Source organism: Panthera pardus, unplaced genomic scaffold, assembly GCF_024362965.1.
Source record: "Panthera pardus isolate Hobbes unplaced genomic scaffold, ASM2436296v1 HiC_scaffold_13, whole genome shotgun sequence".
NCBI classification, from domain to species: Eukaryota; Metazoa; Chordata; class Mammalia; order Carnivora; family Felidae; genus Panthera; species Panthera pardus.
Genome location: NW_026526688.1, coordinates 120,859,064 through 120,884,527, shown reverse-complemented (window position 1 = coordinate 120,884,527; position 25,464 = coordinate 120,859,064). Strand labels below are relative to the sequence as shown.

Genomic DNA, 25,464 nt, shown 5'->3' with positions numbered 1-25,464 from the left:
TACTTTATTAAAATGAAATGAAGCAGATTCAAGTCAAAGTTTAAATTATAGGTATTTCCCAACACACCAAAACCCAACTTTCCAATACCGGGTGCTGGAGGCAAGAACTCCAACAAGGAAGTATCTCAGGTCAGGAAGAGGGCAGAGCCACCTGGAAGGCAAAGAACCTAGAATTTTCCATAACCTGATTCTACCCATTTGCTAAGCTCCCCAGGTTCATGAATTACAATATTGTACAGGTCTCCTACTTGTTTTCCTAAACATCTCACGTAGTAAATTACTATTGTGAATATAGAGTATTCAGTTTGAGGTCAGACGAGCAAATATTAGATCAATCAGGGCTTTGGACCACTTCCATCTGAAGAATCTAGGAAGCCGATATATATTTGGAAAGTTCCTTGTGATCCCTACAGACCAAGAGCCCAAATGTACGATTTAAAGGGCTAAAACCAAACAAAAAGCCCATGGAAAGAACCTATGGTGTAAAGGGAAGCAACTTCAGACTAAGGTTAAGTATGTTGCCAAGAGCTCAGTCAATGTCCTCCATGTGAAGGCCCCACCCCTCTTTCCACTAGTAAGCTGTAGGAGCACCTACAGGCTGGGAGTCCCAGCCCAGATCTGCCTCTCTCAGGTTTCAGAAAAGCTTCAGTCCTAGTTAGGGTACATGTTATCCTAATGTTATCCTACCTGTTAGAAGTATCCAAGATCTAAACAATAAATAAGACTGCATGATTTTGAAGGTAGGTAGAATGCACTTCCTGGTTTTCAGTATGGAGAAATGACTAGGCATCCCTGGGTGCCAGAAACTTCAGTCATCGGCACAGCACTGTGGCAGGCAATGTCAGCTCACAAAGCACCTCCCTCTCCCTAGTCATAGGCAGCCAGGTAATGGTGGCACAAGGGTTTATTAAGCTGTGTGCCTTAGTTTTTTGTTTTTTGGGTTTTTTGAAACATTTATTTATTTTTGAGACAGAGAGAGACAGAGCATGAATGGGGGATCATCAGAGAGAGAGGGAGACACAGAATCTGAAACAGGCTCCAGGTTCTGAGCTGTCAGCACAGAGCCCGACGTGGGGCTCGAACTCACGGACCGCGAGATCATGACCTGAGCTAAAGTCAGCTGCTTAACCCACTGAGCCACCCAGGTGCCCCTTAAGCTGTGCCTTAGTACAAGCGCTGGGGCTTGCCCATGGTGCTCTTGATGTATAAAGCCCAGATGTTCTGTCAATTCTTGGGCGATGACACCAATACCAGGAAATTCACAGCTAAGTGGATATTGTACACAGGCTCATCATCTGTCACCTTCACATAGTCAACAGTGGCAGTGGCCAGACACAGCACCAAATTCATCTGGAATTTGATCGTGGACTTCACTTCATTCACTTTGGCCACTGTGTACTTACTGCGGGTCAGGAAGGAAGGGAGGTTGTATCAGCCTTATCGGGGCCTGGGCCCAAGATTCGTGGCATCTGCCTGATCAGAGATTCTGAAACCAAAAAGGCATCGTGCTTCCTAATTTTTTATTCTTGTTGAGTTTCTTCAGTGCCTCAATGTCCATGTGGGGAATATCCTCAGCCTTGGCCTCATCACAGTGATGCTGGTCCCCCAAAATACATATGGAGAACTTGGGGTGGGGAGTGGCCTTAAGCCTGACAGTACCCAAGAAGCATTGGTCTTTCTGAGTGTCATAGTTCTTCAAGTTGATCTGTAGCTCCAGTCTCCAAAAACTTCCCGTGCTTGACTGGTTGCCCTGCAGGACTTCTCGCACTGCCTTACACAGGGTGTCATGGGAGACTGCTGCTCAAGGTGCCTCCTGCCACAATAACCAGAAAAGACACAATGGAGGTTTCATTCTGAGGCCTCTTCTGTTGGCTTGTTCAAACCACCTTCTAGCTGCATGCTCCCATGGCCTTTCCTTGGTATGTACACAGAGAGGGGAAAAGAGGGAGAAAGCACAGGTGTCTCTTCTTATAATGGCACTAATCCCGTTGGATCAGGGCCTACACCTATAACCCCACTTAACCCTATTTAGCTTCCTAAAAGCACCATCTCCAAATACAGCCACACTAGGCACTTTAACATATGAATTTGTGGGGGGACGCCAGGGGGCAAAAACATTCAGTTCATAATAGATCCGTAAATAGAACTGGTGTTCCCACGAACTTATAAGTAATATTTGAGAATGCTTCCAGGAAATTTAGAACTATGATTTGTTTATTAGCATAATACATACTGTTTGCTTTAATAATACAATGTTAAAGTTCTCGACAGAATATCAGGAAGGAGAAGGCAGACCATTCAGGTGGGGCCACCTGACAATGATCTCCCCAAGAAAAGGAATTAGCATGAAAGGGACTGGGTTCCACTTCCTGTAGAACAAACGTCAGAAGAGGGATCAAGTGCTGAAAACATGAAGTTTGAGGGAAAAATGAAGAGGTGCAGCCAGTGAGCTGAGAGAAGCCTGTGCAATGCATGATGTTGTATTCCATAGCTCTTTTCTCATAGGGTCGCAAGTCTGTTTGGATTCTTATGAAACACAGTGAAAGGGCCAAACCAGCAATTGTTTCCACCCAGGAAAGTACCACCCTTGCAGGAGGTAAGAAGCAATGTGTAGCTGTGTTTTAGGTTGTTGTCATGACTGAAGAGCACCATTTACAGGCTTAATGCCCACAAAGCAAAGGATGGTTCCATAGATTGAAGAACAGTGTTAGCCAAATATCAATCAGTTTTGTCTAAATTTACCTAAGTCTCTGAGGGATACCTGAGACCCTGGGTCACGGTTATTTGTCTATTCATTCACTCACACATACATTTATTAAATTCCTACTAAATGGAGAAAAGCTGGGATAAACCCACATGAGTTATACATGGAACCTGCTTCCAGGGAATTTATAATCTAAACGCACAACTAAATACGATGTTTTCTGATACATTCTGTAGTAGTTGTATAAAGAGATCAATAAGACAGTGATTAATTCAAACGAAGTGAGAATAGAGAGGAGAGCATCAGGGAAAATATGTTCAAACTGAGATAGAAAGGATGATTCGAATACCAGCCAGTTGCCATTGTAGCAGTGAGGAAGAAGGCCATTCAGTTGGAAGGAACGACAAGTGCAAAGGCCTGGAGGCATGAAAGTATCTGATGTGTGTCACGTAGCATGGGATACAAACTATAATCTTGGTAGGTGAGACTGGAAAGGCAGGTTGTGACTGGATCGTGAAAATCCTTACAAGTTGTTCTAAGAAGCTTGGATCTCAATCCGTAGAAAATGGAGACCCATGAAAGAATTTGATCTAGAGAAATGACATAATTATTTATGAACTTAAAACACAGCTCACAGAAGAGGAGAGAATAGAAGGAGGAAAACGACTTGAGAGCATTGTACTAGTGCGGAGGAGAAAAAATAAGGAGGGTGGGAAAGGAAAGAGTAGAGTCAAGGAGATAGAGATAGGTATTTCAGATCTGGAGTCAACACCCTCCCTATACTGTAGAGAAGTTAATTAAAAACAGTCAGGGTGGTTCTTCCAGGTTTCTGTGACCCCAGTTGAAAGTGAAATGTACTGATACGACTATTTCCAATATTGGCATTTTATGGACTTGTAGAAGCCTAAATGGGGAAAGAAAAACAGAAGGCATTTTATCGTGACAAAAACTACATGGTCTCGTGTTAATTGTGGATAAAGCTGTATTTACTTAAGCAGCTAGGAGTTTATCCTTCTGCAGTTCCCTGAAGGACTGGTTGGTAAAATCAGCTGCTGTGTTTCTAAAATGCCAGTGGGCTCTAGAGGTAAATTCTCTCTCAAGGTAAGGAATTTCCAACACACAGTGATACCTCTGAAATTTGTTTCCCTACCAATTTGGTCTTCACTGATTTGCTATTATGTTTTCCTATAATCAGGACATAGGCCATCTGTTCAATAATGCTTTAGACTGAACAACATGGATGGGACGGATGGCAAGGGGAAAAGCCAGCAACATGATATTGTTACTGTTTTAATCTTTACAAAGCTTTCGATATGAGGGTCTCAATGTCCCCAGTAATCTTAACTCACAGAATGGACTGACAGTCTTTTCCCAACCAACCGAGCCACCCAGGTGCCCTGCTTTTCCTCCTTTCAATGCACCACTGTTCACTTGCAGATTTGGGAAAGGCCATTGGACAGGGTTCTAGCTTTGGCTCTGTGTCCACTAACTTCCAAGAATGGTGACCAGATTCTCAAAATCTACTCTGCTTACTGAAGATGCTGTCCTTTGTGGCCTACTAATTCGGCATGTCACATGGAGGCAAAGAATTTCCAAACTTGTTGGATGTTGGCTTCTGGCAACCGACGCTGCTGGCAATCGGAAGGCTTAGCCTCTGTGTTTCTGTTTTGATTCCCTGTTGTTCCTGAAGTTTCAGGAAGGAAGTCAGCGGAGTCAAACATATTTGGTTTTTATTACACCATCTCCATATAATCTTACTCTACAATTGTTTAAAAATAATGCTCACGTCATTAAAGAAGAAAATAAACACCAGTCAACTGAGGCTGTATAGTTAAATTTAGAGTCTGAACTGATAACACAGAAGAGGTTCAAACTCAATATTTTCCCATCAGGCAAAAGGCAAGGTAATTATATTAATGTTATATTGTGTAATTCTAGAATTTTGTACCTAGGATTTTGCTCCCCTTGGTCCAGGAATATTTCTTACCTATCTAAGTATCTCATGCATGCCATTAAATACCTAGCGTCCCTAAATACTTACCTAGTCCAGGGTTACAAAACAGTAAGCCATCTTTACAATAACTAACATCTATTGAGAACTTAACTAGTGCTAAACATGGTGTTAAGTACTTTAAATGTATTAACTCATGTAATCTGTAGTTATGTATGTATGTATGTAATTACTCACGCAAGAGTGCTACTATCATTACTCTTCCTATTGTTCCGATAAGCTACAGATGCAAAGAAAGAAAATTTTCCAAGCTAACAAAGCTACTGGTAGGAGAACTGGGATTTGAACTCAAGGTCTTGCACAGTCTGTACTTTTAACCATCAAGGAATAATTTTTGTTGTTGTTGTTTAAAATACGTACACCCACAGAAGAAAGTCATGAAGAGTCATATTAGCATTTTTCAAGGAGGGGATTTTTCATGGTTTTAATTGTATTTAAATTTTTTTTATTTTGAAATAATTCTAAATGTACAGAAATGTTCTAAAAAGACTGCATACGCTTTTCAGATACTCTTCATCGTGCTTCCCCTAATATTACTATCTTACATAATCAGAGTACGATTTTGGAAACCAGGAAATTAATATTGGTACATATTATTAGCTAAAGTACAGTCCTTATTCAAATTTCACCAGTTTTTCCACTGATGTCCTTTTTCCATTCCAGGACCCAAACCAGGCTGCCACATTGCATTTAATTATCGTGTTTCCTTAGTTTCCTCCAATCTGTGACAGCTCTCCAGTTTTATTTCCCCAAGCTCCCCAGTCTTAGCTTTCATAACTTCAATACGTTTGAAGACTACTGGTCAATGGTTGGCAGAATGTTTATCAATTTGGGTTTAGCTGATGTTTTCTCATGATTAAATTAAGGTTATGCATTTTTGGCAAGAACATCACAGAAGTGGTATCTTCTGTAGCATATTATAGTATACCTGATGTTGATATATCTTAATTCTGATGATATTAACATTAATAATTTTAGGTTGATGTTTGCTAAGTTTCTCCATATTTTCTTTTTGTGCTTAAGAAATATATTGTGTAAGACTTTTTGAGATTATGCACACGCCCTGTTTCTCCTACAACTTTTACCTACTAATTTAGCAACCATCGATAGAATTTGTCTGCAATTATTACTGTGGGGTTTGCCTAATAAAGTTTGTATTTCCTTCATTTCTTCTACACTGATTAATTGGAATTCTGTAAGGAAGAGTTACATCTCTTTTCCCACATTTATCTATCTGTCTGATTATTTATTTATATCAATATGAGCTCATGGATATTTATTTTATTTTATTCTATTGGTTATAATTCAATACTGTCATCTATTTTGTGCTAAATTCGGCCACCAGGAGCTCCTATAGTGTGGCTCCTATAGTGTGGCTCCTATGTCCTTTCAATGTAATCCATTCTTTTTCTTTCTTTTTTTTTTTAACGTTTATTTATTTTTGAGACAGAGAGAAACAGAGTGTGAACAGGGGAGGGTCAGAGAGAGAGAGGGAGACACAGAATCTGAAACAGGCTCCAGGCTCTGAGCTGTCAGCACAGAGCCCAAGGCGGGGCTTGAACTCACATGGACGTCCAACCGACTGAGCCACCCAGGCGCCCCTAATCCATTCTTTTTCGATCACTTCCTTATTTTCTGGTACAAAAAGTTATTCTAGGATCTTTTTGTATTTACCCTAACAGTATGGGAATCAACTATTTCTCCAGAGACCTGGTTTCTTTTATTGGAGAATGGTATTTAGAAACCAAAATCTAGGCACTAAGTATGCTCGTTGCTTCTGGGCTCACCTTTCTTCCAGGCCCACTCAGTGGACAGATTAGAAAAGCTGTGTATGTACAGTCACTCATATACACACATATCTATATTTATCTCTGTATCTATCTATAAAAATATATTAAAAGCCATGGGATCATATTGATGCCTCCAATTTCAATTCAACATCACAGGGTTCATTTTGGCTTTTTCCTATTCCTTATTTGTAATATTTTTCTCCACCACAGGAAATGTGATTTTAATTATCTACAATATGTTTTACTTATTTGTGCAATCCTACTATACCCAAAAAGCAGTTTCAGAATTGCTAACCCATATTGCTAGGAGAAAAAAAATTACTGAGAAGACAGCAGGTGTATACAGTTTTTTTTGTTGTTGTCTTTTGTTTTAGAAAGACTACTTTCCAAAATTTCTTAGGTGAGTTCTTTTCTTCCCCACCCCATTATTTTTTTTTAATTTTTAATTTTTTTAATGTTTGTTTATTTTTCAGAGAGACAGAGATAGAATGTGAGTGGGTTGGGGTAGAGAGAGAGGGAGACACAGAATCTGAAGCAGGCTCCAGGCTCTGAGCTGTCAGCACAGAGCCTGATGCAGGGCTCAAACTTATGAGCTGTGAGATCATGACCTGAGCCGAAGTCGGACACTCAGCCGACTGAGCCACCCAGGCGCCCCTTCGCCCCATTATTTTTTAATTAATTATGTTTCCTCGCATTTAACAATAAACACATATTATTCTGTGTATTTTTTAAGATGACATTCTTTGGGGTGTGAATATTGGTTAGCAGATAGCAACTGTGTGAGCAAAATAAATTATGAAGGTGAAAATAAATACAGGTTTCCTAAGTGATGTCACTGTCTTTACCACTTTGGTAACACGTGCCAATTTTTGTTGGGTTCGGCCACCACTTCCTGGGGTTTGTGGACCCTTGTCTCAAGATGCTCTGAAGCCCCAGCCACAGCCCCTCTTGCTGTTTCTCAGCTCTCCTGTCACTTGCGTTATCCCTCTTTATTGGCTCTGAAAATAGTCACATCATTTCATGTCTGGGAAAATGTTCAGGACATTTAAGAATCATCAAAGAAGAAATCAAGAGAGTACAATCATTGATATACATATTTTTTAAAGAAATCAAGCCAACAACATCTTTTGTGTCTTCCATAAAAGTATACTCTGGGAAGATCTGGGGTCTATCGTGAATCATTAGGTTTTACATTATAAATTTACACTCTTGGAAACATACGGATACATATTTGATTACTCATAATGCAGATGTGACATTGTCCTAGCAAAATTAGGAAATTTCCAATAAACGGACCATTACCTTTGCATGGAGATGAATCACACTCAGGCACCCATTATGGCAATCAAACGGAACAGTTCTAGACTTGCAACTCAAAACCCTCACTCCCCAGACAAAGCAATAATCTATTAAAATGTGAAAATAACAAGTCTTTTTCCAAAGTTACTGGTAATTAATAATGGCAATTAAATTTCACAAGGCCAGTGATTTTCAAATCAGGAAGTCATTAACATAGAGAGATATTATTTGTTTTAATCACTACTCACTTAGCTCCAAACCAAAAAGTCTGTCTTTCTTGCAACGAGCTCACTGTTTATCCTGACGCCTGGCTGCACCGAGGGCCAACACCTGCACATCCAGCATCCACCCGTGGATGTCCAGCATCTCTCCTCCTGGAACGTGAAGTTTGGTCTTCAGAAATTCCCTGGATCTAAAAGTGGGGATCTAAATTTCTAAAAAGAAATTCCCTGCCTGCACTTTGATTCATCCCAAGTTCATGTTCGTTTCATTTGCATTTCAATTCCATCCAGTGCATTCCTGGAAATCAGGTGAAAAGCAAATCACATTTTACTTTAGATGTCTGAGGCTTCATTTCTGACATAGAATCCAAATAAATCATACATATGCCCAACAATATGTCACAGAAGCAAAAATGTAACAAGAGTAAACCTTTTATCAAAATACACTTGTCAAATAACATTCTGAGTCTTAAAAAATGATCTTAAGTGTATGTTATACCATGTTTACACATAGGGCCCAGTGTACTAAAAAATGCACATAGAAAATGAAAACTTCAAGCATACTGTTAAAGAGGAATAAAACTAAAACCAGTATATTTGTTTTAACACTGGCCATGTTTATAATTAATACACTTCTGGTTGATCTAGAATTTAGAAGATCTGGAATTGGAAGAAAGTGGATGAGGGACATTTGGATCTCTCACTTTATTTTAATATATCTGCTCAAAGAGTTCGGGGTTTTTCTCTCCCCTTCCCTCTCCCCCTCCCTTTTCCACTTTTCCTCTGGCACCTTACCCTCTCTATTAATGTGCCCAGAGCAAACAGAGGCAATCAGTCTCTTACACTGACTTCTTTCCTTGAGGAGAAGTGAGGATGAAATTTAGTGATACCCAATGCTAAATATTCAGGAGAAAATCTTTTCTTTTAAAACATTTATTTGACATTTGAAAAATGGTTTTTTTCCCCAGCTTTATTGAGCTACACCTGACATATAAAATTGTAAGGTTTTAAAAGTGTACATTGTGGTGATTTGCTATAAAGATACATTGAGACATTATTCATTCCATCTAGTTAATTAACACATTTATCAACTCACATACTCATTTTTTTGTTTTTGTTTTTTGATGAGTACACTTACCACACTTAAGTTTTAATCTCTCAACAAATTTCAATTATACAATACAGTGCTATCACCTATAGTCACCATGTTATACATTAAATCCTCAGTTCTTATTTATTTATAGCTCAAAGTTCGTATTCCTTCACCAACCTCTTACTTTATCCCCCATCCCCAAGCCCCTGACAATCACTTTTCTACTCTCTGTTTCTATGACTTTGAGTATTTTTGAGATTCCTCATATAAGTGATACCATGAAGTCTTTCTCTGTCTGGCTTATTTCACATAGCATATGCCTTCAAGGTCCATCCATGTTGTTGCAAATGGCAGGACTTCCTTCCTTCTCCTGGCTGAATAATATTTCGTTATATATATGTATATTGCACACACACACACACACACACACACACACATTACATCTTCTTTATCCATTCATCCCCATAGACACTGTTCAGGGACACTCCAGGAGAAAATCTTTATAACTGATTTTGTGGGTTTTTAAACATTTTTTAAATGTTTATTTAGTTTTGAGAGACAGAGGCAGAGCATGAGCAAAGCAAGGGCAGAGAGAGAAGGGGACACAGAATCTGAAACAGGCTCCAGGCTCTGAGCTGTCAGCACAGAGCCAGATGCGGGGTTTGAACTTACCAACCGTGTGATCATGACCTGAGCTGAAGTCAAACACTTAACCGACTGAGCCACCCAGGCACCCCCTGATTTTGTGTTTTGAATTTCCCACTTCACCATCCAAGAAAAAAAGGAAATAAAATGAAAACTATTTGTCAATTGAACACACTGCTCATTATATATTTTTTTAATTTTATATATTTTTTCATACAAAACAATCTATATGAATCAAGTTGCTGTTCAAATATTTCATATTTCTTACACGATTATAAAAACATAATATTTCAACATAGAATATTTGAAAATTGCCAGATTCTTATTGAAATCTTGACCCAGTATTTTCATATTGATTCATTATTTTTTTAAGTTTATTTATTTTGCAAGAGAGAGAGAAAAACAGAGAGAGGGAGAGAAAGAGAGAGTAGGCAAGGGAGGGGCAGAGAGAAAGGGAGAGAGAGAGAGAATCCCAAGTAGGATTCATGCTGTCAGCACAGAGCCTGACACAGGGCTCAACCTCACAAACCATCAGATCATGGCCTGAGCAGAAACCAAGAGTCAGGTGCTTAACCGACTGAGCCATTCAGACGTCCCAACTCATTATTTTATATTGAGGAAACTAAAGCCTTAGAATATTGAAGAACTACTCCAAAGTCATATATTTCTGGAAATTAATAAATGATATTAAAATACTAAATACAAGGATTATAAAGAATATGAAGATATTGCATATTAAGGAAATAAACAAATTTCATGTTAATTATTTTTTCTTAAACAATATTTTAATTGAGATATAATTCGCATACCATATACTTTATAAATTTAAAGTGCACAGTTCAGGGGAGTCTGGGTGGCTGTCGGTTAAGTGTCTGACTTCAGCTCAGGCCATGATCTTGTGGTTGGTGCGTTGGAGCCTCGTGTTGGGCTCCGCGCTGATAGTTCAGAGCCTGGAACCTGCTTCAGATCCTGTGTCTCCCTCTCTCTCTCTGCCCCTCCCCTTCTCACACTTTATCTCTCCTCTCTCCTTCAAAAATAATAAATAAAAAAATTTTTAAATAAATCATATAGTGTACAATTCAGTGGGTTTTCATATATTTACAGGGTTATACAACCATCACCACTATTTGATTCCAGAATACTTCCATCACCCCCAACCAAAAAAAAAAAAAATTGCTGTATTCATTAGCAATCACTCCCATTCTTCTCTGGCAGCGATTAATCTATTTTCTGTCTCCATGAATTTGCTTATTCTGGACATTTGACAAAAAGGGAATCATAATATGGCCTTTTGTATATGGTTTCTTTCACTTAGCATGATTTCAGGGTTCCTCCATGCTGTAGCATATACCAGCACATTTTTTTTTTCATTTTTACAGCTGAATAATATTCTATTGCATGATTCTACCACTTTTTAAAATTCATTCGTCAATTGAGGGACTGGTCATTCGGTTATACTTTTTGGTTCTTATGAATATTGCTGCTATGAACTTCACAAATAAGTTTTTGTATGGTTATATGCTCAGTTGTCTGGGGTATATACCTGGGAATTAGATTTGCTGGGTCACATGGAAATTCTATTATTAGCGTTTTGAGGATTGGCCAAACTCTTTTTCCCAAAGTGGCTGTAGCATTTTACATTCCCATCGGTAATGTATGAGAGGCTCCCTACTTCCTTTCAATCTTTGCCAACACTTGCTATTATTAGGCTTTTTAATCTAGTCATTCTAAAATGCGTGAAACAGTATCCCATTGTGGTTTTGATTTGTAGTTCTCTAATAACTAATGACGTTGATCATCCTTTCGTGTGCTTCTTGACCATCTGTATATCTTCTTTGGAAAATGTCTATTCAAACTCTTTGGCCATTTTTACAAATTAGCTTGTTTGTATTTTAGTCATTGAGCTGAGGTCTTTTTTATATGTTCTGAATACTAGTCCCTTATAGATATATATGTTCATAAATATTTTGTTCCCATTCTGTGGGTTGTCTTCCACATTTGTATAGAGTCCTTTGAAATACAAAAGTTTTACCATTTGCTAAAGTCCCATTTATCTATTTTTATTCTGATTGTTTGTGCTTTTTGTGTCAAATCTGAGAAATCATTGCGTGGGTCAAAGTCACAAAGATTTATAGCTATGTTTTATTCTAAGAGCTTTATTGTTTTTAGATCGTTTACATTCAGGTCTTTGATCCATTTTCAGTTAATTTTTGAATATGTTGTGAAGTAGGAGTCTGACTTCATTCTTTTGCATGTTGTGGATACCCAGTTGTCCACATTTATTGAAAAGACTATTCTTTCCTTATTGGATTCTCTTGGTTCTTATTAATTATATGACACTGCTGTGTTGGGCCTCGTCACCATCACATACTGCTAAAGCAATTTCCTTGTCTGTGCCAGTGTTCCCTTTCTTCTCTGGCCTCAGCATTTGGCTTCAACCACAGATAGAAGTCATTCTGACAATTGCTAAGGATGTTTTCATAGCCACTTTAAAGCATTCCATTATTCTTTCAATCATTGTTCTATCGCTCTTCCCTGCTTGGTCTTTTTGATCAAAAGTTGTCAGGAGGCTTCAATAAACTACAGAACTGCCTGAACGGAGATGAGATCACCTTCCTTTTGACTTTGTCAGTTTGGCACAAAGACAAATGTTCTAAATGAAATTAGTTGAAAAAAAAGTTAATAACTTACCAAGGGTATATACACATGGTCATCACAATAATGTACCAAAATGTTGAGAGCGACTTTTCAGAAAAAAAATTATTGTGTTTAATTTGTGGTTCTGTTCTCAGAGTAAATGCTTGGGCTCTAAAGACCATGGGTTCACTGTTTGAAGGAAGTGTATTTAGAGCAGGTGAGGACATCTGGATTTCATTAGTGTGTGACACCAGCCCAAACTGAGGAGTGTTTAGAACAATGATAGTCCTGTCAGATTTAAAATAGGACACCTTAAGTAAGTCACTACAAATACATTGTTTAGCAAATTACTTGTTACCTAGCGAGCATTTAATAATAATAATAGTTTGCTTGTGGGAATCCCAGCTCACTAGTTGCCACTGAACTGCCCAGTTAATAACTGTGTACATGTCTCTTACAGCTTGAAATTATCGACAGCTGATTAAACTAGCACTTTCTAAACAAACTCAGGAATTCTTTTTCATTTACTCTAGAAGTTTCATTAATTGATAAAAAAAAAAAAACGAGGTTAGCGATGAGATACTAATACATGCCCACAAGAATAGCTAACATTTAAAAAAACTTACAATACCAAACACTGATGAGAACGTAAAGCAACTAGAACTCTGAAACATTGCCAGAGGAAGTAGAAATTAGTATAATAATTGGGAATCCTGCCGTTACAAATTGGAGCTAATCATGTGCTTATTCCATGATTCAAGAATAATTAGTTCATGTGACCACCATAAAACATGTAGAAAAATATTAATAGCAGCTTTAGTCATAACAGCCCAAACTGGAAACTACCTATACCCAATAACAAGAAAATGGATAAATGAATTGTGTGTGCCCATAAAATAGAATACTACACAGCAGTAAAGACTAGATTACAACCATAGACACGCAGCACATACTCTCTCAGACACAACACGGGGCACCTTTGTGGCTCAGTCAGTTACGGGTCTGACTTCGGCTCACATCATGATCTCATAGTCCATGAGTTCAAGTCCTGCGTCAGGCTCTGGGCTGACAGCTCTCTCTCTGCCCCTTCCCCGTTCATTCTCTGTGTCTCTCAAAAATAAACAAACATTAAAAAAAATTATAAAAAAAAAAGAAACCAGACACAACAAAATATACTGCATATTGCTATTTATATTAAGTTCAAGAGCATGCAAATATAATCCAAGATGTTAGAACACAGAAATCAGAGTAGTGATTACTTTGGGGGAGGTATTGACTGAAAGGTGAGGAAAATTCTGTGGTATGGGAATATTCTGTGTCTTGAGCTGGGTATTACAGAGATGTACACAGAGGAAAAATAGACCAACCCACGCATTTACAATCAGTGCGCTCACTTTATGTACTTTACTCACATATGATGGAACTTCAATACAAATTTTTTTTAAACAAGGTGGGAGAAGTGCCCCAGGCAAACAGAGAAATTTTCAAACCTTTTAAAACATGAAACACAAGTCTGCATCTCATCTACATGTAACACGGAAACAGAATGAAGAATCTAAAGCAAAGGAGCCAGAGAACGGTTACCTGTTCTCTGAAAAACGAGGTGATGAAGACACCAGACATCATCCCAACTCCCCTACTGCCCCTCTGAGTCCACGAATCCTATGATTTCAACTCCGAGAAATAAAATGATAAACAAAAATTATCTGGTACAGAAGCAACCGAGTTCTTATTAAAATCATGGGATGTTACAGAAAAAAAAATCCTAAAATTCTAAAGGTCATTTCTTTTGCTCTCCCACAAACTCCCTTCTCATCCAAAGAATCCATCAATATTCAAGTTCAGCCACACTAAGCTAAGTCATATGTTAATTCAATTCCACTTGAATGGCTTTTACATAATCCCTAAGCAGGGACCTTGTCAAAATCTTTGCTCAGTACAATTCCTGGGACACTGCTGACATTCAGTTGAGTGTATAGTATAATTAATATCATAATAACAATAACACGCAAGGAAAATACATACCTCCTGCAGTTTGCAGAAATACCAGGCTGCAGCTAACACAGAATTTTAATTCAGAATCAACAAGGAAAAGAAAGATCGAAAGGCAGCCAGAGCAATTGGATTCAATAAATTCACAAAGTCAGCCTAAACTGCAGGAGAAACCGTACTTATTAGGCAAGCTATCCTATGGGGGACAACTAAATTAAGCAAGATAATTTCGTGTTTCTAATGCATTTGCTTGACTACAATGAAGGTTGAAGTCTTAGTAGCTACATGAAGCCAAACCTTCGTCTGAAGGTGAAAGGGATTGGATGTGTGTGTGTGTGTGTGTGTATACATCTATGTATGTATGTCTGCTCTGTCTGTGTATATTTGAAAATGTTCAGCAGTATTGATGGGTAGCATGAGACAGGAAGAAAGGGTAATAAAACTCTTCCGTGACTAAAAAAAGACTGTCTAATTAAAGAAATGAGTTACACCTTTAGCCCCTTAGTCCACTACAGGGGGAACTGCTGGTATAATGAGGATTAATAAACATTCCCTAAAGGTGCAAAGTTGTGGATTTTTTCCTCTGGAGAGCAGCCAACCCTCCCTATTCTCCAACCCTCAAGTCTTCAGCACACATCTGACTTTGCCAGCAGAAAGAAAACTGCTCTGGCCTGCATTTCAAAGGAACACCTGTCAAAAAGCCCCAGGGCAGGGAAGATTTTCCCCAAATCCAGGTTTCCTCCAAAAGGCTCCTTTTACAATCCCTAACGGGTGATGTTCCAACTGTGTCCCTGGACAGCCACAGCAGCATCACCCTGAGAACTCAGAGATGCAAAACTCCCTCTTCCAGAACCCCGATTTACTGAATCAGAAACCCTGGGGCTGGGGCCAGGGAATCTGTGTTTTTGTTTTATTTAAAAAAAAATTTTTAACATTTATTCATTTTTGAGACAGAGAGAGACAGCATGAACGGGGGAAGGTCAGAGAGAGAGGGAGACACAGAATCTGAAACAGGCTCCAGGAGAGAGAGGGAGACACAGAATCTGAAGCAGGCTCCAGGCTCTGAGCTGTCAGCACAGAGCCCGACGCGGGGCTCAAACTCACAGACCGCGAGATCATGACCTGAGCCGAAGTTGGACGCCCAACCGACTGAGCCACCCGGGCACCCCATGGGAATGTGTGTTTTAAGGCCTCTAGATGAGCTTGAGGCATGCTCCCATTGAACTTGTTCACTCCAGTTCCACATCCTCTTCCACCTCTTCCAGTAATAACTTCCCAAGCAGTTATTACTGGCCTGGTCTCTTCCTCAGCAGCTGCAAGTCTCTTCTTGCTCTATTTATTTTTTAAAATTATTCTTCATGGTGGAGTCATCTTTCCCGCTTGCCACTTGACACAACATTACTCAAATAGCATATAGTCTCCCACTAGTGCTCATTAGAATGAAGGCATGGAAAGAGTTCTTCCCGTCCCCAAATCTCGCCAATATCTGTTATATTATATTAGGGCCACCACAAAGCACATGGATCTTCTGCAACCAAGCCCTCAGTATCATGTTTCAGAACATCCCACCACGGCGATATCTCACCCTCCAATGTACAATTCTCCTACCTAGTATGTGAGTTTGCATTTAAGACTCTGTAGAAGAGGGGCACCTGGGTGGCTCAGCTGGTTGAGTGTTTGACTTTGGCTCCTGTCATGATCTCAGAGTTCGTGAGTTTGAGCCCCACATCTGGCTTGCTGCTGTCAGCACAGAGACCACTTTGGATCTTCTGTCCCACCTTCTGCCCCTTCCCTGCTTATGCTCTCTCTCTCAAAACTAAATAAATCTTAAAAAAAAAAAAAAAAGGCTGTGGCTATATTATTGCTTTATTTCTAGACAATAAAATGTGAAGGAAGTAACCAACGTGTGACATTTCTGGGTCAAGACTTTTATGAAACAGATGTGTGTCTTTTTCCCATCCACCTACTGGATGCAAACAGTGTAGGGCTAGAACCTGGAACAGCAGAATCATCCAGAAGCTTTTAAAAATGCTAATCCTAGACTTCATCCCTAGAGTTTCTATTTCAGTAGGACTAGGATGGGGCCTGAGAATTTGCATTTCTAATCAGGTCCCAGATGTGGGATCGAACTCACGAACTCTGAGATCATTGGAGAGTCATTGGTCTGAACTATTGTTCTAAAGAACGGCAGAGCCAAAAGAAGGAAGCTGCATCCCTGGGCGACTTTGTAGAGAACTGATAGCTGATCAAGAACATCGACCTCATTCCACACATGACCAAGAAATATACTTCCATTGGTTTTGAGTCAATGTGCACACGTCCTCTTTTTACCACAGTTTATCCTACCCTTAAATAATAAAATTGCCTAAAAAAGTAAATGTTGACATTTTTGAGATCTTATATAAAAATATATTTATTGGGGCACCTGGATGGCTCGGTCAGTCAAGTGTTGGACTCTTGATTTCAGCTCAGCTCATGATCTCACAGTTTGTGGGATGAAGCACTGTGCCGTGTTCCACACCACCAGTGTGGAGCCTGCTTAGGATTCTCTCTCTCCGTCTCCCTCTGTCCCTCCTTCACCTGTGCACTCTCTCTCAAAATAAGTTTTGAAAAATTAATATATATATATATATTTTATCTTCATTAATATAGAACAATAGACACTAAACAAACAAAACACAAAACAAAGCTCAAAACGAAATCTTATAAATCTTAAATTAGAAATAACTGATTTCTATTTTTTCTTTTTTGTTATAGATTTTTTCAGTGTTTATCTCTTCCAGGGTTTCAATAAGATTCTTATGAACTAATCTTCCTTAGTGCAATCAAACATTTTGCTCTGTGTGGTTTTCCATCATTCAATGTCTTTTGGTGAGACCACCGGGACAAACTTGTGTCTAATTTATCTTTACTTTCCTGGTGCCTAACACAGTGCCCTGCACATGATCAAGATTCAAAAAAAATGTTTGTGAGATGAACAAAATAATAATAATAAAGTATGGAAAATGGGGAAATGAATATTTTTAAAACTTGGTTTTGTTAACTACCAGATCTTAGCTTCCATTTAGTTTCACAGTTGCATTTGACAGGCACTGTTGAGATGTTAGGTAAACAATAGTGGACAGAGCCAAAGTCCTTACTTTCAGAGTTTACATTCCTATGAAAAGAGACATAAACAAACAAATATCTTTAAGAATGCATCACAATCAAATAGAAACAAAACCAAAATGAGACAAGTAACAGTGAATCATAGATTCATTAGGAACATTAAAATCAGCGCTATTCTCTAAGATGCTTGACATAGAGAAAAGTAGTGGCAAATTTTATTTGGCATAAAAATGGACAAATTTCCATTGTCCTGGTAACACTTTGTATCAATAGCTTCACATCACCCATGGTTAGTTTGACAAAGCACGTAAGATGCAGTAGACCCACTGACTTGGCTTTGTCAGCCTTCAATACAAGTCCTCACCTCCTTGAACTCCCAGAGATGAAGTAAGAGGGTTGTAAGTCCAGTTAACATTGTCAGAGCTTTTGTTACATCTCAGAAGGCTACACTGTGAAAATATTGCCCCTACTCTGCAATCTGCTATACTTCCCTTTCCCTCCTCATCAGTTTCTTCTATAAATACCCAAACTGAAATGACCCTTGATGTAGAATGTCATATGGGCTACAAGCCCCAGCTTTGGGTCAAATAGACCTACTTCAAGTCACTTAATTAATTGCATGGCATTGGGTAAGTCTAAACTCTCCAACATTTCTTCACCCATTGAATGAAATCATGGAGGTGACTATTTCATAGGATTTGGGGGAAGAGTATGTGAGACATTTGCATGTTAACACTTATATTGTAAATAATCATTCAAGGTGTGAAATTCCAACAAAGATGAAGAGTACGTTCAGTAGGGATTAGAAAATAAGGCAGTCACACTGACAGAGTATCAGAATTTGAAAACATAGTGGTAAAACCATTCCGAAGGCTATTGTGATGAGTTACTAAAAATAAGTTTGTTGGAACACAGGAAGGTAGAAGTCAAGGAACTGTGAGTCAGGGTGTTAGGCATTGAACACAACAGGGATGATGATAGAGGGTGGGATCAAGTGCTAAAGTTATTAAAAATGTGGAAATGTGAAGTCAGTAGATGACTGTCAAAGAAGTGTTCTTCAGTTAGATTCCTTTATTATATGCTTTTATAACACCTAGTTTTTTTCCTTTGCGCCACTCACCTAAGCTACAATTCATTCGTTCATTTATCTATTAATGTCCATCTGTAGGATAATAAGCTTCTTGAATGTTAAGAGTATAGCTTGTTCCCAAGTGATTATATTTGCTTGTAAAATACAAAGCTCAGCAGAAAGCTTAATTAATGTTGGATGGGTGGGTGGGTGGATGGATGGATGGACTACTTGGCAGATAAATAAGAGATAGTACTAAAAATAAATGGCATCAAGATCAAAAGGAGAGAGCTTTCAGAATAAGGTCAACAGGATGATTATCTGCAAAACAAAATATACCTAAGAATCTAGGATTTCTTAGTGATGGTTTCCTTATTTCCTACCTCCCTATTTAATCTCCTCCTTTTTTCCAGATTAACAAACCACATATTTAGAAACTTATTTGATAATTAATAATTAGAATAAGTGCCAATCAAGCATACTACTAGAATCTCTCAGCACCATTTATCACTTTGGCAATACACATAACAATTTAAAATGTGCATGACTTTGAGGCAACAATTCCATTTCTAGAAATTTATCCTACAGATATACTCATTCAAGTATGTATGCCATACGTACAAATATTTTCTTTGCAACATTATTTAAGATACTAAAAAAAAATGGCACTAAATATTCCAAAATAGGAGATTTGTTAAACAAATAGTTGATACATTCATACAGTTGAATTTTATACACATCAAAAATATCATGACCTTGGGGCACCTGGGTGGTTCAGTCGGTTGAGCGTCCGACTTCAGCTCAGGTCACGATCTCACGGTTCGTGAGTTCGAGCCCCACGTCAGGCTCTGGGCTGATGGCTCAGAGCCTGGAGCCTGCTTCGGATTCTGTCTCCCTCTCTCTCTGCCCCTCCCCCATTCATGCTCTGTCTCTCTCTGTCTCAAAAATAAATAAACATTAAAAAAAATTAAAAAAAAAATCATGACCTTATCTCCATGATACACTGTTAAATAAAAGATATGTATAAAACATGAGATAATCTGCATAGAGTGATCCCATTTCTAAAATATATAAATGCGTGTTGAGGGGCACAAATATTTCTAGATAGCACTCAGCGGGGCTCCTCCTCTCTTTTTTTTTTCTCTCTCCTCTCCCTGCTCTTGTCATGTCTTATTAATGGGGAGTGGTCCTTGGTGAGACATAATGAAAAGATTCTTGTAGCATAACACAAAAACATTTGCCAGGAGAAATCATCACTTCTAGTCAGAAAAATGTTGGTTTGACTCGTGGATATTTCACTCAGAAGACTATAAGGCACTCCAGGTTTCTTTAGCTCTTTAGAGCTCAGTACCAAGGGGCAGGCCCTATCCTCCTACTCCAGGTGATCTAGGTACTTGAGCATACGTGTTTTCAATGAGAGTAACAGGGATGACCCAGGGCTTGTGGAGGAGGAGAATGAGTAAACCAGAGGGAGGAGAATAGGATCCCTATGATTACATCCCAACTGGATCTGTATGAACTGACAAGTGGCATGAACACAAAGTAAAGACTGCTTTGCTCCACTCTTGGTGTTGTAGACTCTGGGTCTGGAGTTCTCTCTTGTCCAGCAAGAAAGTAGGATGCAGGATTAAAAATGCGGCAGAGAGTAATGTCTGGGAGGAGACAAGAGCCCGGAGTAAGGGTCTTTGCTCCATTTTTATTAGGATCAGAAGGCTTACAAGTGTGATAGGTGTGCACAGGGAGACAATGAAACCATGAACATTCACTCATGGGTATGGGGAAAAGGGGGTTTTGGAAATATGTGGTGTTAGGTGTTTGGGTCAATACAAAACAAGATTCTGATGCTGTATGGAAGGTTGTTTACAGTAAACATGAGGCCCCCACATCTGTTTACCTAAATTGGACTAGGGGACAAGAAAGACGGAACATGTTACCTCAGGGTGAACCAGGCAACTTTCTTTTGCTAATTAGCTCAGCTCTGGACAACTTTGCCCCTTGAGGTCAGTCTAGAGGCCTCTTTACCTCTTTACCTAATTTGGTCCTTCCTTCCTGTGAAAGCAGCTTTCTGCTATTATACTGACTTGGGGGGCATTTCCACCCTGAATACCTAATCTTGTTTACCTCATCTTAGATGTTTTCACCCTGAGACTTCCTACTCCTATACCTTTGTCCTATACTGGGAGCCTTTGTGCCCTTTACCTAGTCTTACTTACCTAGTCTTATTTACCCAAACTTGGGTGTATGCATCCTATGGCTTTCCTATTGTTTATGCCTTTGTTAACCCATCAGTGCAAGCTCAGGGAATTCCTAAGCTTATTCCCCACACCTTGGGACTCCAGAGGTAACTGTGTGGATACTGGTCTACACTTCAGATGCTCCTGGTGTAACAAAGTGGTAAAATATGTATGTTTACATATATAATTGCATATGTAAAAAAAAACATTTTAAGATACAAGCCAAGCTGTTAGCAGTGATTGTTCTTGTGAAATAGATGGTTTCCTTTTGGTGGGGGAGAGGGAAGTTCCAATGCGATGAAGATCATAAGGGAACTTCATAAACCTTGACATTGTCTGCATGGTTTATGGCAATTATGTCCCATAATTTAAAAAGGAAGAGGGATTTTTTTTTCTTAAAAGAGCTTAACCAAACTGCAGCTTGCTTGTATATTAACAACGCCCAAGCAGGAGAAAGAGGTCCTAATGTCAGTTTGACTTTCCTAAGGATGGCCCCTCTGTCATTAGAGTTGCCCTCAAATTTGGAATAAAATAGTTCTGAAATCTTACCAGAAAAGTAATTGTTCCACCGCCTTGGAAAAGACCATTTAGCTGTGCAAACAAATGAAATAGGCATACCATAAGTTTTCACAATCGCTTTCACAAAAAAAAAAAGAGATCTCACACAGCACACTTCCCACTTCCAACACTATCGATTAACTCTATTCATCCACACAGTACATGAATTTGTACTATTATGATCTAATTTAAATAATGTGAGTACTTTCAAAATAAATTCTGTGATTCTCTATGGTATTCAAAGGCTCCAGCTTATAGTCTTATAGAACAAATTACTCCTTTTACATAAGTGGACTCCCAAGGCTGTAGGCATTAAAGTCACAAAAGATCACCACTTAATAATTACAAAACTCTATATTCCTATTTCTACACTAGATTGCAAGTGCTCAGAAGGCCAGATGGAGTCTTTATTATTATTATTATCATTATTATTTAATTTTCTAAGTTTGTTCATTGATAAAGTGTAATGTTTCAATTCTTCTGTTCATCTAGCTCCTGTTTTTTGGGAAGCTTAATTTATTACGACACCTGCTATAATGTGGAAAAAGGAGAAGAGATGGAAAAAAACCTCAACCTATAGATTTGGTTCTTACAAATAGCTTTATAGGAAGGTTGGCTGGAGATTCTGTGTTTAATTCATGGCCCATGTGATTCCTTCCCCTAGACCATGGAGCCAAGACTTGGTTAATCAAGACTTGGCTCTTGTCAGGAATTTTCTAGGCCCCTTAAGCCTTCTTGCATGGTTTCACCTAGAATTGCCCCCTGCCATTGATCCAACAAAAAAGTAAGTGCCTAACAACAAAATCATGAAAAATGGGTATAATTTTCTGTTATAAATATTAAAATAGATCTTATCAAATATTAAGTTTTTAAAAATAATTTTTAAAGTTTGGAATTAATATATTTTTTGTTTATTTCAACGTATACTCGTGTTCCATTTTTTTTTTTCCTGTAAAACAGCTTCCCCATACTTCAGCCAGAGAGCATGACTCTAAAATGAAGAACTCGTGACTGGGTGTGGGAAGGAAAAGACTAAAATTAGAGAGATCAACAAGCTCTAATATTAGGGATTTGTTTGAAAATGCCACTTCTAATGAGAACTAACAAAGAAATTCTCTGAAAATGAATCGATTTATTTAGCATGTTGGAGTTCTGTCCTATCCTAACAGGAGAAATAGCCAGCCTTTTTGGATTATTTTTGAAGTTGAAGAGTCAGGTTCCGAAGAAAAAGGAAGTATTCGTCCACAATCACGTAGAGAAGAAAACTTAATATTTGACCTGAAGGCAAAAGAGACTGACCAGGACAGAGATAGGACAAAAATAGAGAAACCTAGAGAGATACACTTGCTCAATCGGTCGGGCTTCTAAGACGCTCCCCAGTTTCCAGCTAAATAGTTAACACACAAACAGAATTAGATGTTACACACCGCATTTAGATAGGGTACTGTGTCACCATGGTAACTGGTTTTGCTTAAACATAGCTCTGCATGTACGTAGTCCAAATTAGCTACAGAAGACACACACACACACACACACACACACACACACACACACACACAGTATTCCTGGAGCTTATATAACATTCGCCTATCAGTTATATTTTTCTGAAATGGGGTATTTGGGTTCATGTCTGTAAAATGGTCTTTCTTTAAAACTTTCCTTTCTAGATAGCGTGCCTCTGATCACTCAGTTGTTGCGATATCAGAAGCAATGTTTCAGATAAAACTTCAGGTGATAATCAACATGTGAAAAGAATAATCTGTGCTGGTTTTGTCAGTAAATTCTTAGTGCGTAGAATACAAATTGTAAAACCTACCACTTTAGCTTCTTACCTTTCAAATGCTATTTTATTTGGCTCATCCTTATGGAGTATTTCGGGTCATTTTTCTTGAAAGATTATCCCCAAATAGCATTCCCACCCCCACTGACTCCTCCTTATGATAAAATTGCTAAGAAAACAACTTAAAGCAAATTGAAAGAACTTTTTAAAAGAAAGGAAGTTGCCACAACATGGTATCCAAACCAAGAAATATCCCCAGCATTCTTCTAATAATTTTGCCTAGATTTATCTAAAGGAAAGGAAAAATAATTTATTGGTTCAACTCCTTTACATGGCACTGTTAAAAGCATGTGATTCTTTTTACTTGTCAAGACTCTATTTCTCTTCTTTTTCCCTCCTCTTATTTTCTGAGAAGAGAATTAAATATGATACACTTTGGAGGAAATTACATCATTGACTGTTTTACAATTTTCAAGACCACTTCGATTTTTGTACTAAAACGGCATAATGTCTGTAGTGTGAGTGCTTATTTGTCTGAAAAGAGGGAAAACTAATCATATATCCACCTACTGAACACCAGTGTACTTCTCTTTCTGCTTGTGGCTGTAGGATGTATTCACAGTTTGTCGAGTGTCCCTTTCATTCAAAGGAAAATAGCTACCATTTAATTGAGCCCCAAGTATGTACCAGGCACTTGGTGGGAAATCTAGCAATGCCATGCCATTGAATTCTCACCAAACCTTGCAGTGTGGGTGTCATTATCCTACTGCAGAAAAGGGAACTAATGCTCAGAGGGGGTCAGTTATTTTCCCTATTTTACACAGCTTATAATTTGGCAAAGCTGATATACAAATGCAGATTCCAGAACACATTTGCTCAGGAGATACTTAGCCCATTTATAACGATGCCACTACTAAGAAGCAGCAGATAAGGGCTCTTCTGTGTTGGATTAAGTTGGATTGGCTGCATTCTTTCACTAGAACTCTCTTCCCTCTGTTGGAGCATCATCACTGCGATCCCCCGGAGGACCACTGGGAGGCAGTAGAAGTCTGAACCCAACATCCCGCCTCCAAGTCCTCACCCTTGCCTTGCTTTCAGCTGGAGTCTCTATCTCTCCAAGGAAGTGAATATATATCACTTTCTACTTTCCCAAGACCTTCGAGACTCAAATGCGCTGAAATACTTCTTGAAATTGTTTAAGGACGTGAAATATCCTGACCTTAGTATGCAATGAGAAGAAGTAAGAGAGCCATTCAGCAGAAGTTTCAGAGAGCAAATCAGAAATAGCAGTGCCTAAGGAAATGGAGGCGGTGGGGCAGGCCCATGCCATCAACTCGCAAGGTCCAGAGAGTTGGGAGTTGGGGAGAAGCTAACATCCGCCTTCCAGAATGGTAGAAGCAATCATGAGAGTGGGCTGAGAGGGATGGAAGGCTAAAGGAGAGGACAAGAACACCTGCTCGTGCCAGTGATGTGGCAGACGTGTGGTAGGAAGGAAATCCACAAGTCCTTGAATGCCAGAGCTGGAGACGACCCTCAAGAAAATCTTGGCCAGTGGTTGTCACACTGTGTCCCAAAGGCACCTAAGTGGGTGTAGGGAAGACTCCCCGTGAGGCTCCTGGGATCCTTTGGAGTTTCTGCATAAGGTTTTATTTTACAAAAGAAACCCATAGCTTTAAATATTTTGCAAACTGCTTTATAAATGAGGAAACGGAGTGGTGATCTCTTATATATTTCTTTCTTCAGCAATGAGCAGATTGTTGGAGCATATTCCTTTCCATAGTACAGATAGTTATGTCTGTGATGTTATGCAGTACCACAGCCCAGCTCTGGAAACCTGAGAAAAGGTGTGGACATCAGGGGAAAAAACAATCAATGCAATAGCCCGAGGTCTACGCCTCAGCTCTCCCAAGATGTCTTGCTGTTACGTGCCTTGAGACAAATCAATGACAGACAACCTGCCTTTATTTTCTCTTTAAAATAAAAGCTGCAATATCAGACTCCTTCATTAGAAACATTCAAAGGGTGCAGTTGGCTGTGTGCGTGATCAAGAAAGGGGCACGGGCAAAGGGCTAAAGGAAACACAATTTCATGTTAAGACGAGTGATTCTTATACTATTAACTCAAAGCGGGAAGCGTTAATTCAGCCAGAGGATTGAAAAAATACTTGACTGAGGCATGAACCAACCTCACAGTTCTTTATATGGGCAGGAATTAAAACCAGAATAACCTCTCTCTTGCAAATCAATGTGCAAAGTTTTCCTAAGAAAAGTTTCCATAATTGAGGGCAACAGAATATTTTAGAGAAAAAAGCACCAGCTTTCAA

At 38.9% G+C, this 25,464-nt stretch overlaps 1 pseudogene; it reads right to left on the bottom strand.

Annotated features, from left to right (window-relative positions):
* Positions 1 to 1,164: 1,164 nt before the first annotated feature.
* On the bottom strand, positions 1,165 to 24,203 carry LOC109246623 (60S ribosomal protein L10a-like; annotated as a pseudogene).
* Positions 24,204 to 25,464: the final 1,261 nt, after the last annotated feature.